The sequence below is a fragment of the Mesocricetus auratus genome, unplaced genomic scaffold (genome assembly GCF_017639785.1).
Source record: "Mesocricetus auratus isolate SY011 unplaced genomic scaffold, BCM_Maur_2.0 Super-Scaffold_100041, whole genome shotgun sequence".
Lineage (NCBI taxonomy): Eukaryota > Metazoa > Chordata > Mammalia > Rodentia > Cricetidae > Mesocricetus > Mesocricetus auratus.
Genome location: NW_024429218.1, coordinates 6979519 through 6991774, shown reverse-complemented (window position 1 = coordinate 6991774; position 12256 = coordinate 6979519).

The following is a 12256-nucleotide window of genomic DNA, read 5'->3' as shown; positions in this document are numbered from 1 at the left end:
ATTTCCAAGACTTTGGAATCCTGCAAGTGGGAATTACTCATTTGTTTTGTTTATTCTCCTCTCATACATTACAAAAAGATCAGTTTCCCCTCCCTCCACTCCTCCCAGCCTCTGCCTCCCCCAAGTCCTCCCTCCCCCACATCCACTCCTTTTCCCTTCCAAAAACAACAGGTCTCCTAGGGATGCTTTCTGAGCACAGCATAACAACTTACAATAAGATTATGCACAAACCCTAGTATCCAGACTGGTCGAGGCAACCCAGGAGGAAAATAATAAGCAAAGAGTCAGGGACACTCCCTACTCCCACTATTAGGAGCCCCACAAGAACACCAAGCTACACAGACATAACGTAGATGCAAAGGATGTAGCTCAGACACATACAGGCTCCTTGGTTGTTACTTCAGTCTCCCTGAGCCCTATGAGTCTGCTCAGTTGATTCTTTGAACTGTGCTCCTGTGGTGTCCTTGACCCCTCTGGCTCCTACAATTCTTCCTCTCCCTCCTCTGCCAGGTTCTCTGAGATCCACCTAAGGTTTGGCTGTGGGTCTCTGCATCTGCATCTGCTCCCATCAGTTACTGGAGAAGCCTCTATGATGACGAATGGCCTAGGCACCAATCTATGAGGATAGCAGAGTATCATTAGGAATCATTTCACTGGGTTTTGTTTTGTTTTGTTTTGCCAGTAGAATTTGGTCCTATCTGAGGTTTCTGGGATATCCAGCCTCTTGTTCCTGGCCATCCAGGCAGTGTCGGGGGTGGGCTCCTTCTCGTGGGGTGGGCCTTAATTTGGGCCAGTCATTGGTTGGCTATCCCCACAAGTTCTGACCCACCTTTACCTCCAATTCATCGTGCATGCAAGACAGGTTGTAGGTCAGACATTGTGTGGCTGCATTGGTGTCTCGGCCACTGCGCCTTGCCTGATTGCAGAAGATGACCAGGGGTTTTCCTTAGGGTCACCCTCTTAGATTCCAGGGATTTTCCACCACACTAGGTTTCCATATCACTCCCTAAGTGCCCCCCAAGTTAGTACTCACTCCACCGCCCCCTGTGCCTTATCCTTCCTGTTCCCACCCTACCCATTCCCAGTCAACTCACAAAATCTATTCCATTTTCCCTTCCAAAAGAGATCCAGGAGTCTCCACTTGAGTCCTCCTTATTACCTAACTTCTCTGGGACTGTGGATTGTAGCCTGACTACTCTTTACATAACAGCTAATGTTATAAGTGAGTACAGACCATATTTGTCTTTCTAGGTCTGACTTATCTCACTCAGGACAACCGTATCTAGTTCTATCCATTTGCCTATAAATTTCATGGTGTCGTTTTTTTAACAGCTGATTCATACTCCATTGTGTAAATGAAACACATCGACTACCCACTCTTCTGTTGAGGGACATCTAGGTTGTTTCCAGTTTTCTATTATGAATGATGCTGCTATGAACATGATTAAGCGAGTGTCCTTGTAATAGGATGGAGGCTCTTTTGGGCAAATGCTCAAGAGTAGTATAGCTGAGTCTTGACGTAGATCAATTCCCATTTTTCTGAAGAACCGCCATATTGATTTCCATAGTGGCTGTACAACTTTGCACTCCCACCAGCAATGCAAGAGTGTTCCCTTTGTTCCATATCCTCTCCAGCATGAGCTGTCACTTGTGTTTTTGATGTTAGCCATGCTGAGAGGTGTAAGGTAGGATCTCAGAGTCCTTTTAATTTGCACTTCCTGATAGCTAAGGATGTTGAACATTTCTTTAAGTGTTTCTCAGTCGTTTGAGATTTCTCTGTTGAGAATTTTCTGTTTAAATCTATACCCCATTTTTTAATTTGATTATTTGGTTAGTTGATGTCTAGTTTCTTGAGTTTTTTATATGTATTTTGGACATTAGCACTCTGTCAGTTGTTGTAGAGATGGTAAAAATACTTTCCTTTTGTCCTATTGATGGTGTTCTTTGCCTTACAGAAACTTTCAGTTTCATAAGGTTCCATTTATTGTTGATCTTATTGCCTGCATCATCCGTGCTCTGTATAGCAAATTGACTCCTGTGTCAACAAGTTCAAAGCTGTTCCCCACTTTCTCTTCTATCCTGTGCAGTGTATCTGACTTTATTTTAAGATCCATTTGGACTTGAGCTTTGTGCAGGATGACAAATATGGGTCAATTTACATTCTTCTGCATTCCAACGTCCAGTTAGGCTAGTACCATTTGTTGAAGATGCTTTTTTTTCATTGTGTAGTTCTGAATTCTTTATCAAAAAAATCAGATGTCCATAGACTTGTGTACTATGTCAGGGTCTTCAATTCCATTCCAATGATCAGAATGTCTGTTTTTATGCCAATGCCACGCACTTGTTATTACTATAGCTCTATATAGTACAGCTTGAAATCAGGAATGGTGATGCCTCTGAAAGTTCTTTCATTGGTCAGGATTGTTTTAGCTATCCTGGGTTTTTCTATATGAAGTTAAGAATTTTCCTTTAAAGGTCTGTAGAGAATTGTGTTGGAATGTTGATAGGGATTGAGTTTAATCTTTAGATTGCTTTTGATAAGATGACAATTTTTACTACATTAGCCCTACTACTGATCCATGAGCATGGGAGATCTTTCCATCTTCTGATAGCTTCTTCAATATCTCTGTAAAGACTTGAAGTTTTGATCATACAAGCCTTTCACTTGCTTGGCTAGTTATCCTCAAGATGTTTTATATTATTCATGGCTACTGTAAATGGTGTTTTTTTCCTAATTTCTTCCACAGCCTGTTTATCATCTGTATATAGGAGGACTACTGATTTCTGTGAATTAATCTTGTATCCAGACACATCTCTGAAGGTGCTTATCAGCTGTAGGAGTTCCCTGGTAGAATTCTTGAGGTTGTTTATGGATATTGTCATATATCTGCAAATAATGATAATTTGACTTCTTCCTCTCCAATCTGTATATCCTTGATTTCCTTCAGTTGTCTTATTTCTCCAGCTAGGACTTCAAGTACTATATTGAGTAGAAATGGAAAGTATACAGCCTTGTTCCTGGTTTTAGTGGAATTGTTTTGAGTTCCTTTCCATTTAATTGATGTTGGCTATAGGCTCACTGTAAATTGCCTTTATTTTGTTTAGATATGTCACTTTTATCGCTAATCTCTCTGAGACTTTTACCAAGAAGTTGTGTTAAAATTTTGTCAAAGGCCCTTTCAGTATCTAATGAGATGATCGTGGTTTTTTTCCTTTCAGTTTGTGGAAATTACTTGGTGGATTATATTGACTGATTTTCATATATTGAACCATACCTGCATCTCTAGGATGGACCCTACTTGATCATAGTGAATGGTCTTTTTTATGTATCCTTAGATTCTGTTTGTGAGTTTTTTATCAAGTATTTTTGCATCTATGTTTATGAGAGAAATTTGCCTGTAATTCTCTTTCTTTGTTGAGTCTTTGTATGGTTTGTGTATCGAGGTGACTGTGGCCTCCAGAAATGACTTTGGTAATGTTCCTTCTGTGTCTAATTGTGAACTAATTTGAGGAATACTGGCATTAGCTGTTCTTTGAAAGTCTGGTAGAATACTGCACTAAAGCCATCTTCTTTGGGTGATGGGGTTGGGAGAGTTTTAACAACTGTTTCTATTTCACTAGAGGTAAATATGTGTCTTCATGTTTCTCTAGATTTCCTTGGTGTCTGTTGTTATGTCCCCCTTTTCGTTTCTGATTTTGTTAGTTTGGATATTCTCTCTGTGTCTTTTAGTTTGGATAAGGGTTTGTCTGTCTTGTTGATTTTCTCAAAGAACCAACTCTTTGCTTCATTTATTCTTTGTATTGTTCCTATTTTATTGATTTCAGCCCAGAGTTTGATTATTTCCTGCCATTTACTCCTCTTGGATGTGTTTTCTTCTTTTTGTTATAGAGTTTTCAGGTGTGCTGTTAAGTTGCTAGTATGAGATCTCTCCAACTTCTTTATGTTGTTTATATTAGTTTAGAAATCCAGATTGAATCTATGCTGGTCTTATTGATGCAGGGGGTTATTTCAATTTTCTTGTATCTGTTGAGGCTTGCTTTGTGAACAAGTATGTGCTGAGAAGAAGGTGTGTGCTTTGTGTTTGGGTGAAATGTTCCATAGTTATCAGTTAGGTCCATTTGGTTCCTAACATCTTCTAGCTCCAGTATTTCTCTGTTTAGGTTTGTTTGGATGAACTTTTCATTGGTGAGAGTGATATATTGAAGTCTCCCACTATTAATGTGTCAGGGTAAATGTGTGTTGTAAACTTTAGTAATGTTTCTTTTTTGCAAACATGGGTGCCCTTGTATGTGGAGCATCAATGTTAAAAATAGAAATGGCATCTTCCTGGATTTTTCCTTTGATGAGTATGAAGTGTTCTTCCCTGTCTGTTTTGATTAATTTTCATTTGAAGTATGTTTTGTTAGGTATTAAAATGACTATACCAACTTTCTTCTTAGGTTCATTTCATTTGAAAATATTTCCAACCCTTTATTCTGAGTTAATGTCTATCTTTGATGTTGAGGTGGTTCTTGTGTGCAGAAGAAGGATGAATCCTGTTTTCACATTCATTCTGTTAGTCTGTGTCTTTTTATTGGGGAATTGAGTTCACTGATATTGGGAGATATCAATAACCAATGATTGTTAATTCCTGTTATTTTAGTGGTGGTGCTAGAGGTTGTGTGTGTGTGTGTGTGTGTGTGTGTGTGTGTGTGTGTATTCCTTCTTTTGTTTTTGCTGGTGTGAGTTTATTTATTTCCAGTGATTTCATGTTTGTAGTTAACCTCCTTGGGTTGGAGTTTTCTTTCTTGAATCTTCTATAGGGCTGGATTTGTAGAAAGGTGTTTGAGTTTGACTTTATCATGGAATATCATGTTTTCTTTGTCTAAGGTGATTGAAATTTTGGGAGGGTATAATACTCTTGGCTGTCATCTGTGGTCTTTTCAAGTGTGCAGGATATCTACCTAAGCACTTCCGGCTTTTAGAGTTTCCATCGGGAAGTGAGGTATAATTCTAATATATCTGCCTTTGTATGTTACTTGCCCTTTTCCCCTGGCAGCTTTTAATATTCTTCTTCATTCAGTATGTTTAGTGCTTTGATTGTTATGTGACGAGGAGACTTTTTTTTCTGGTTCAATCTATTTGGTGTTCTGCATGCTTCTTATACATTTTTAGACATATCCTTCTTTAGGTTAGGAAATTTTTCTTCTATAATCTTATTGAAAATATTTTGAGTCTTTGGGCTGGGATTCTTCTCCTTCTATTCCTATTATTCCTAGGTTTGGCCTTTTCATATGTGTCAGATTTCTTTAATGTTTCATGTCAGGAACTTTTCAGATTTAACATTTTCTTTGACCAATGTACCTGTTTTTCGATTATTTCTTCAGTGCCTGTGATCTCTCTTCCATCTCTATTATTCTGCTGGTAATGCTTGTGTCTGTAGTTCCTTTCTCTTACTTAGACTTTCCATTTCGAGAAACCCCTTAGTTTGTGTTTTCTTTATTGCTTCTATTTCCTTTTTCATATCTTGAAAACTTCCATTCATTTTCTTCAACTATTTGTCTTTTCTTGGCTATCTTGGTGGGATTTATTCATTTTCTTCAACTTTTTGCTTGGATGTTCCTCAATTTTTGAAGGGATTTATTCACTTCATCTTTAAGGACCTCACTCATCTTCATAAAGATGGTTTTAAGGTCCTTTTCTTGTGCTTTGGCTGTGTTGTAATATCCAGAGCTTTCTATAGCAGGATAACTGGCCTCTGGTAATTGTCAGTCAATGACATATTGCCTTGGTTGTCATTGACTGCATTCTTATGATGGTGTCCAAGAATCTGGGTTGGGGTGATTATAAGTCTGGGTAACAATTTCTGAGTTTGTCTTTGTTGGATGAGTGGTTTGATTCTTGGTGTCTGTTGCCTCTCTGGTCTCCTGGCTGCTATGGCCTGCACTTGAGCAGGGGATGTCTGCTTGAGTTGGGTGCAGGGACATGGCAGCACAGGTGGGGGCTACGGAGGGAAGTGGTGGCAATGGGTTTGATCTTTGGGAACTGAACCAAGTGAGAGTTCTGTGAATAGGCAGCTTACCTGTTCTTCTATCAGGCATGGCCTTGGGAATTAATCCTGACTGGACCTTTAGAAAGCCTTTCTGGGGGAAACTGCTATTTCAATTGAAACCTAATCTTAATTTTCCTCTGGTAAAACTTTCTTTTTATTCTACAGTGTTGGTTTTATCTAGATACATAAATACTTAGAATAAAGACACTCTTCTGGATTTGCAGCTAAATTAAGTCAGAAAACTGGTGTCTGACAAATTCAGTGGGAGGCATGTGTGGAACACGGAAGAGAAAGAACAGAGGTAGTTCAGAGGAAGCGAGAACAGGGTCTTCTGACTGATTAGTAATGTGAGGTGGGGGGGGGGCTGGGGAAATGATGCAGTAGATAAAATGCCTGTGTGGTACAAGCTTGGGGGTCTGAGTGTGGATGCCCAGCATCATAAAAGTCCAGTGTAGATGGAGTTTCTGTTCCTCCTGGTCCCACAGCAGTTTAGCCCCAAATAAACACACAGAGACTTATAATAATTATAAATTATTTAACCAATGTTAGGCTTCTTATCAGTCCACTTCTATTAATCTGTGTATCTCCATGCAGTTTTGGCTTACCAGAGAATGCTCTAGCGTGTTACTCTTTCAGTGGCTACATGGAGTCTCTCTGGCAACTTTCTGCCTTCCTCCTTCCAGAATTCTCCTTGCCTGGTAGCCCCGCCTATGCCTCTTGTCTGGATACTGGCCAATCAGTGTTTTATTCATCAGCTAATAACAGAAACACATCTACAGAAGAACATACCCCATCAATCTAGGGATGGTAGCACTGAGGACGCAGAGACAGGACGATTCCCTGGAATTTGCTAGTCAGACATTCAACCAAATTGGTACATGTTCAAAATAGTCAGAAACCTTGTATTGAAAAAAATAGTCAGAGGGAAAAAATTAGGAAGACACGACATTGGCCTCTGTCCTACACATGCATGAACAGATGAACACATGGACACATCATGAAATAAAAGAAACATGAAATGAGGAAAAGGGACCTTTCCTCACTCAAGTGTTTCTAGTTTGAATGAAAACACCAAGAAATAAGAGTATTGTGTATTGAGATATAGCACATTCAAAATTAGAGGTCTATGTACTGAAGATTACCAACTTAGGTTTAAAGATGCTGAATTTGAAGTGGTTGTGAAATATTAAAATAAAAATGTCAAGAAGTCAGCAAGATAGTGGCGTTTCATGAGAAGCCTGGTCTGTAAGTGTCAATCTGGAATAATCCTAGTGAAAGTCACATGACAGTGTAACACTGTAAAGGGGGAGATTGGAAGGCTTGAGATAGACAGAGCTCAGGGGCGTATGAGGCTTGACCATTTAATAGAATAGGAGAACGTACCTAAGACTGAGAAGCAGCTGACCAAAGAACAGCAGCTGATAGTGTGTTCTGATGTGATACAGAATGGGAAAGAATGGCTTAAGGAAAGAATGGCTTATTTGTTGGATAGTTACGTGGAAGTACTGTCTTCCACAATGATTAGACATAGTAACCGCTGGTAGGATCAGCAGAATCCTGGAGTACAAGCGCAAAAAGAACTCAAAAAGCCAAGGAGGGAAGATACCAAACACTGTGCTACACAACTCTTTCAAAAGTCAGGGTGTTGTAGGGAAAAAAACAAGAAGTGCTTTGCTGCTCCTCCAAGGACCATAGAGTCCAGTCATTTAACACAGGAGGGGTGACAATGTGCATATTGCTTGCACACAGGTAGAAGGCGTGATGTGCACACTGTTTACACACAGGTTATATGAGGATATGAGACCACCATGAGCCCAGACTCTCTCTCCTTTTGTGCCTTTAATGACACAACTGCCTGTGTCAGGGACCCTGTGACACAGAATTAGAGAGCACTTGAAACAGGAGCCAACACATTCTGTTTTAAAATTTAAATATAATTATATAATTTTCTCTTTCCTCCTCCCCAACTCCTCCCATGTATTGCTCTCTCTCAAATTCATGGCTTCTGGCTTCTTTTGCTTTAACTCTTGTGATATATATATATATATATTCCTGAATGATGTCTAATTATAATCTTCTCAATCTGCAAAATGTACTTGTATGCACACAACCTCAGGGCTGACCATTTTATATTAGACAACTAACTGGGCACTCTCTCCTGGGAAAGACTTTTTCTCCTGCTCTCCCAACACGTTCTTTAAGCTTATAGTGCCCAAAACTATATGAACTTAAAGGGGTTTACCACCCCATCTAATTTCAGTTGACACACCCCAGCCAGCATCTCTAGAGCATCTTGAAAGACCCAGCGTCAAGCCTGTCCTCTTAACAAAATTCGAGAAAATGAATGTCCTGTGCTGTAGCTCTGCCGGGCTTGTGTGGATAATTCAGGAAAAGCAAATATAACTAACAGGGAGAATGCATCCAGAGAGAAATGTCAAACCAGAAGGGGCAATAAAAGACAGAGTGCTCTCTCAGCAATAGATGGGTAAGGTAACATGAAGAAGGGGGGGGGGGGACAGGAGCAACTTCCAAGCCACGTTGTGCCGTCTCTTCTACAATGACCAAGAGCAAAGAGCGATAACTGTGAGCAAAGTCAGGCTTTAAAGACACGCTGCCAGAACAGGAGCCGAGAATGGCTAGATGTGTATATGCAGGAAGCTGTGGGTTTAGCTGGATTACCAGAAATGAGCACGATGGAGGGACATCTGTCTGTAGGAAACAGCAATCCCAGCCTGCACCTTTGGAAGCATGCGAATGAACAGATCAGCGTGGCCTTGGCCTTTGTGCTTGCCACAGCTCTGTGACTCTAGTAGCCTGTAGTCATGGGAGATTTTGGTTTTTAAGTGTAAAATGTGTTGAAGTCAGCCTGGGCAGACACAGTGAAAGTTCAATCCCCAGAATCCATGAACAACAACAAAAAAAGCCATACAGGGCTCTGCACCTGCATTCCTGGGACTGGAAAGGTGGAGATGGGGACCCTGGCCAGCGAGGCTAGCCTAACTGGAAAGTTCCAGGCCAAGGAGAGACGCTGCCTCAAAAAACTAAGATGAATGGCTCCCAAGGAACAACACTCAAAGTGCGGGCCTCTAGCCCCAGCACGGATGAGCAGACTTATGCACTCGTACCCATATGCATGTGTGCCCACAAGAATTCACACGCACACATGCGCAGACATGCACGCACACACACACTCACATGCATACACCCACACACACATGCACGCATGTGCACACAACAAGAATGTATAAGTTCATTGCACAATGGTTAAGTCAGATAACTGAAACACGCTTCTTGTCACTACCAGGGCACTTTACGTTAGTGAAGGTTTACATGGAAATCTGATGGGCTCTTCACTGGAGAAACTTGCCGATTCAGAAACTGGACAGAAATATCACATCTGAGCTCGAAGATGGATGGCTTTTAGAAGAAACTGAAGAGCAAACAAACAAAGCCCTTCAATAGCAGAAGACACCGAGAAATCCATTGTGTTCCAGTGAGAACAAAAAGAAAGTGGCTGTTTGTAAAGTATAAGAGGGTAGGCCCAGTTAAAAAATTATAGAACAAAACACTAGGTTATTATTAATATGATCTTGTTTGTCCCTTGAGAAAGAACTAAATTGACATCCATCTTCCATGCAATCGATGCTGTGTTGGGGGGGGCTTTTAGATATTTTCTCACAAGAAAGAAAAACATAATTCTTCAATATGAAGAATCTATATTTTAAAGGGTATTATATAATTATTTAATTATATAATATTATATAATCTACACTCATAGCTGTAGTAATGTACTTCAAGGGTTGGTTGATTTTGAGAGTATGTACATATTTTATATTTTTAAATGAAAAGAAAACTGTTTTCAGTGCTGTGGGCAGAACCCAAGGCCTAGTGTGTTCTGGCAAGTGCTGTACCCCAGCCACTGCCCCTGCCGTACTTGATGGACTGGAAGTAAACTCAAGCACCGGCAGGCTGACTAATGGAGGCCCCGGTCCCGTGACACACAGAGATCTGAAACTTAGAAAGCTTTCCCTTATATTCAACATTTACTCTAAGTTTACACATGTGAAAACATCTGTAATGTCTACAAAATTCCCAGGTGTTTGAACCATTAATAAATGAAAATGTTTGCTGAATTTCATGCCCTGGGGCAAGACATAAAATTTATGCTCATTTTCGGGAAAAAAAACCAAAGAATTTCTTCATAAGTAAGTCATGCATTTTGAAAATAAAAGAATATGCACAATTCATGAATTGTGGAACAAAGCAGAATTTGTGATCGTGAACTACACCATTCAAATAATGCTTTTAGCTTCATCACATGCTGTTAAATTGGGCATTTTGTTGCTCTGAGTTTAAAGAATATGTCTTTGATCAAAAAATTTTAAATGCTATGTTCTTGTTTCAGTTTGTCAAAATAACATTTCAGAAATGTCTCTAACCCCTTCCAGAATAAATAGCCAAATACTATTATGCACACACATAAGCCACACTAAATATTTGTGTCATACAACACCTTCTTCAGGACAATTAACTCTGAGTGATGTTTTAAATGGATTTTTGACATTTAACTGTTTTTGATCATTTATTTAGATTTGACTGCAACCAGGTTTATAATACACTTACCTTTCATATTTTCAAAGAAATGTTTTACTAGATTGTCTAATTACCAAAATTATCCACAACTTAAGATCCTAGACGATTAATTCCATATCTTGACTAAGGTAGCCAGTTTTGAATAAACAAACCCTAGTGTTTTTACATTACTATTTAATTAAAAACATCCTCAAATGAAAGACGTTTTCATCAATCAAAGGTTAAATGTTCATTTACATCTTTTGTCTCAGTGTGTTTAGCTACATGTTTAGCTAAATAATGAATAGGTATCCATTGCAGAATTAAATTTTGCTACAGGGTGGTCTTGATACGAGGCACAGCCAGGAAGCTAATGCTTAGTTTCCAAAACACCTAGTGCACACAAAAGGAATTAACTTGATAGCTGTGTGGGCTTCAGTTCTTGGAGCTTATCACGTCTTCCATATTTTAGTAATTATCTCCATAGTTAAGGTATTATATTTTCTCATATGTGTATGTAGGGTTGCGATACGAATTTAGTTCACTTAATTGATGTAATCATTAATTACTGAATCATCTCAGCTTCAATCATTCTGTTTATGAGGTGGTTTCATGATGTAGACTGTTTTTCATTATTTTATAATTAAGTGCCACTTCTACAACCCTCTGGTCTCATCAGTTGGCCCTTTCAAACTACATCAAATGAAGAAAAATGTGTTAGCGAATTACAGCTGCTTGACTAGTTCAGGTATCCTAGAAAGTTGACGTTACTGCAGTAAAATCTGTCATGTGTGCGCTCTATAAACCATGGTTTAAGTCACTACCCCTAAATCAGGCCATTTCCTTTCAGTCAGCATGAGTTGATATGACACTGGTTTAAGAGACAGCCACCCCAGGAAGCCCACAGCCTTAAACAGGTGCCAAGCGTTCACTGACACTGACCCCAGTCAATCTGCACAGCAAATCAGTTCAGCAAGAGCGTCAGCGGGGCATTGAAGACGCAAAAGCTTGTGGGGGAAGGCTGATCGGACGCTGGAGTGAAAAAGGCAGGCCGTGGCAGCTGCAGCTGCGTCATGATCAGTCCTGAGAACCAGCTGAGGAACTGAGTGAGTCAGCTGTCCATGAGGACGTTCATGTAGTGTCACCTGCCAGCCAGCTACCTGTGAGGACGTTCATGTAGTGCCACCTGCCAGCAGGTGCTGCTGTCCTCGGAATTTTAGATGCAGCAATATTTTTTGCAGCTGGATTTGATACACATGGAGTAAAATAAAAACCGATCAATTGGATAATCAAAATTAGTTTATGCGAATGAAATTGCAGTCGTCCACACCCACACAGTAAGTGGCATGGGGATGAAGACATGAAGCGCAGATAGATGATCAGCGTACCATTTTGGGCAATTTATAAATGACACACTTTAAAATGAGTCTTTCTCTCATTCCTACATTCATCTCTGAGTTCCTTTTTTATGAAGTCAGTATGCTTTTCCTTAGACCCGAGCATGCCAACTTTCCATTGCTGATGTGGTCAAAGTTTTTCCAAAATGCTCTCGTTCTTTATGGCCTGTATGCCATTGCTTTCTAAAAACTGTGCCTGACTTTTCCAGTGCCGCCAAGTTGCACAGATGTGGAAGATCAGGGGCCTTCAGGATT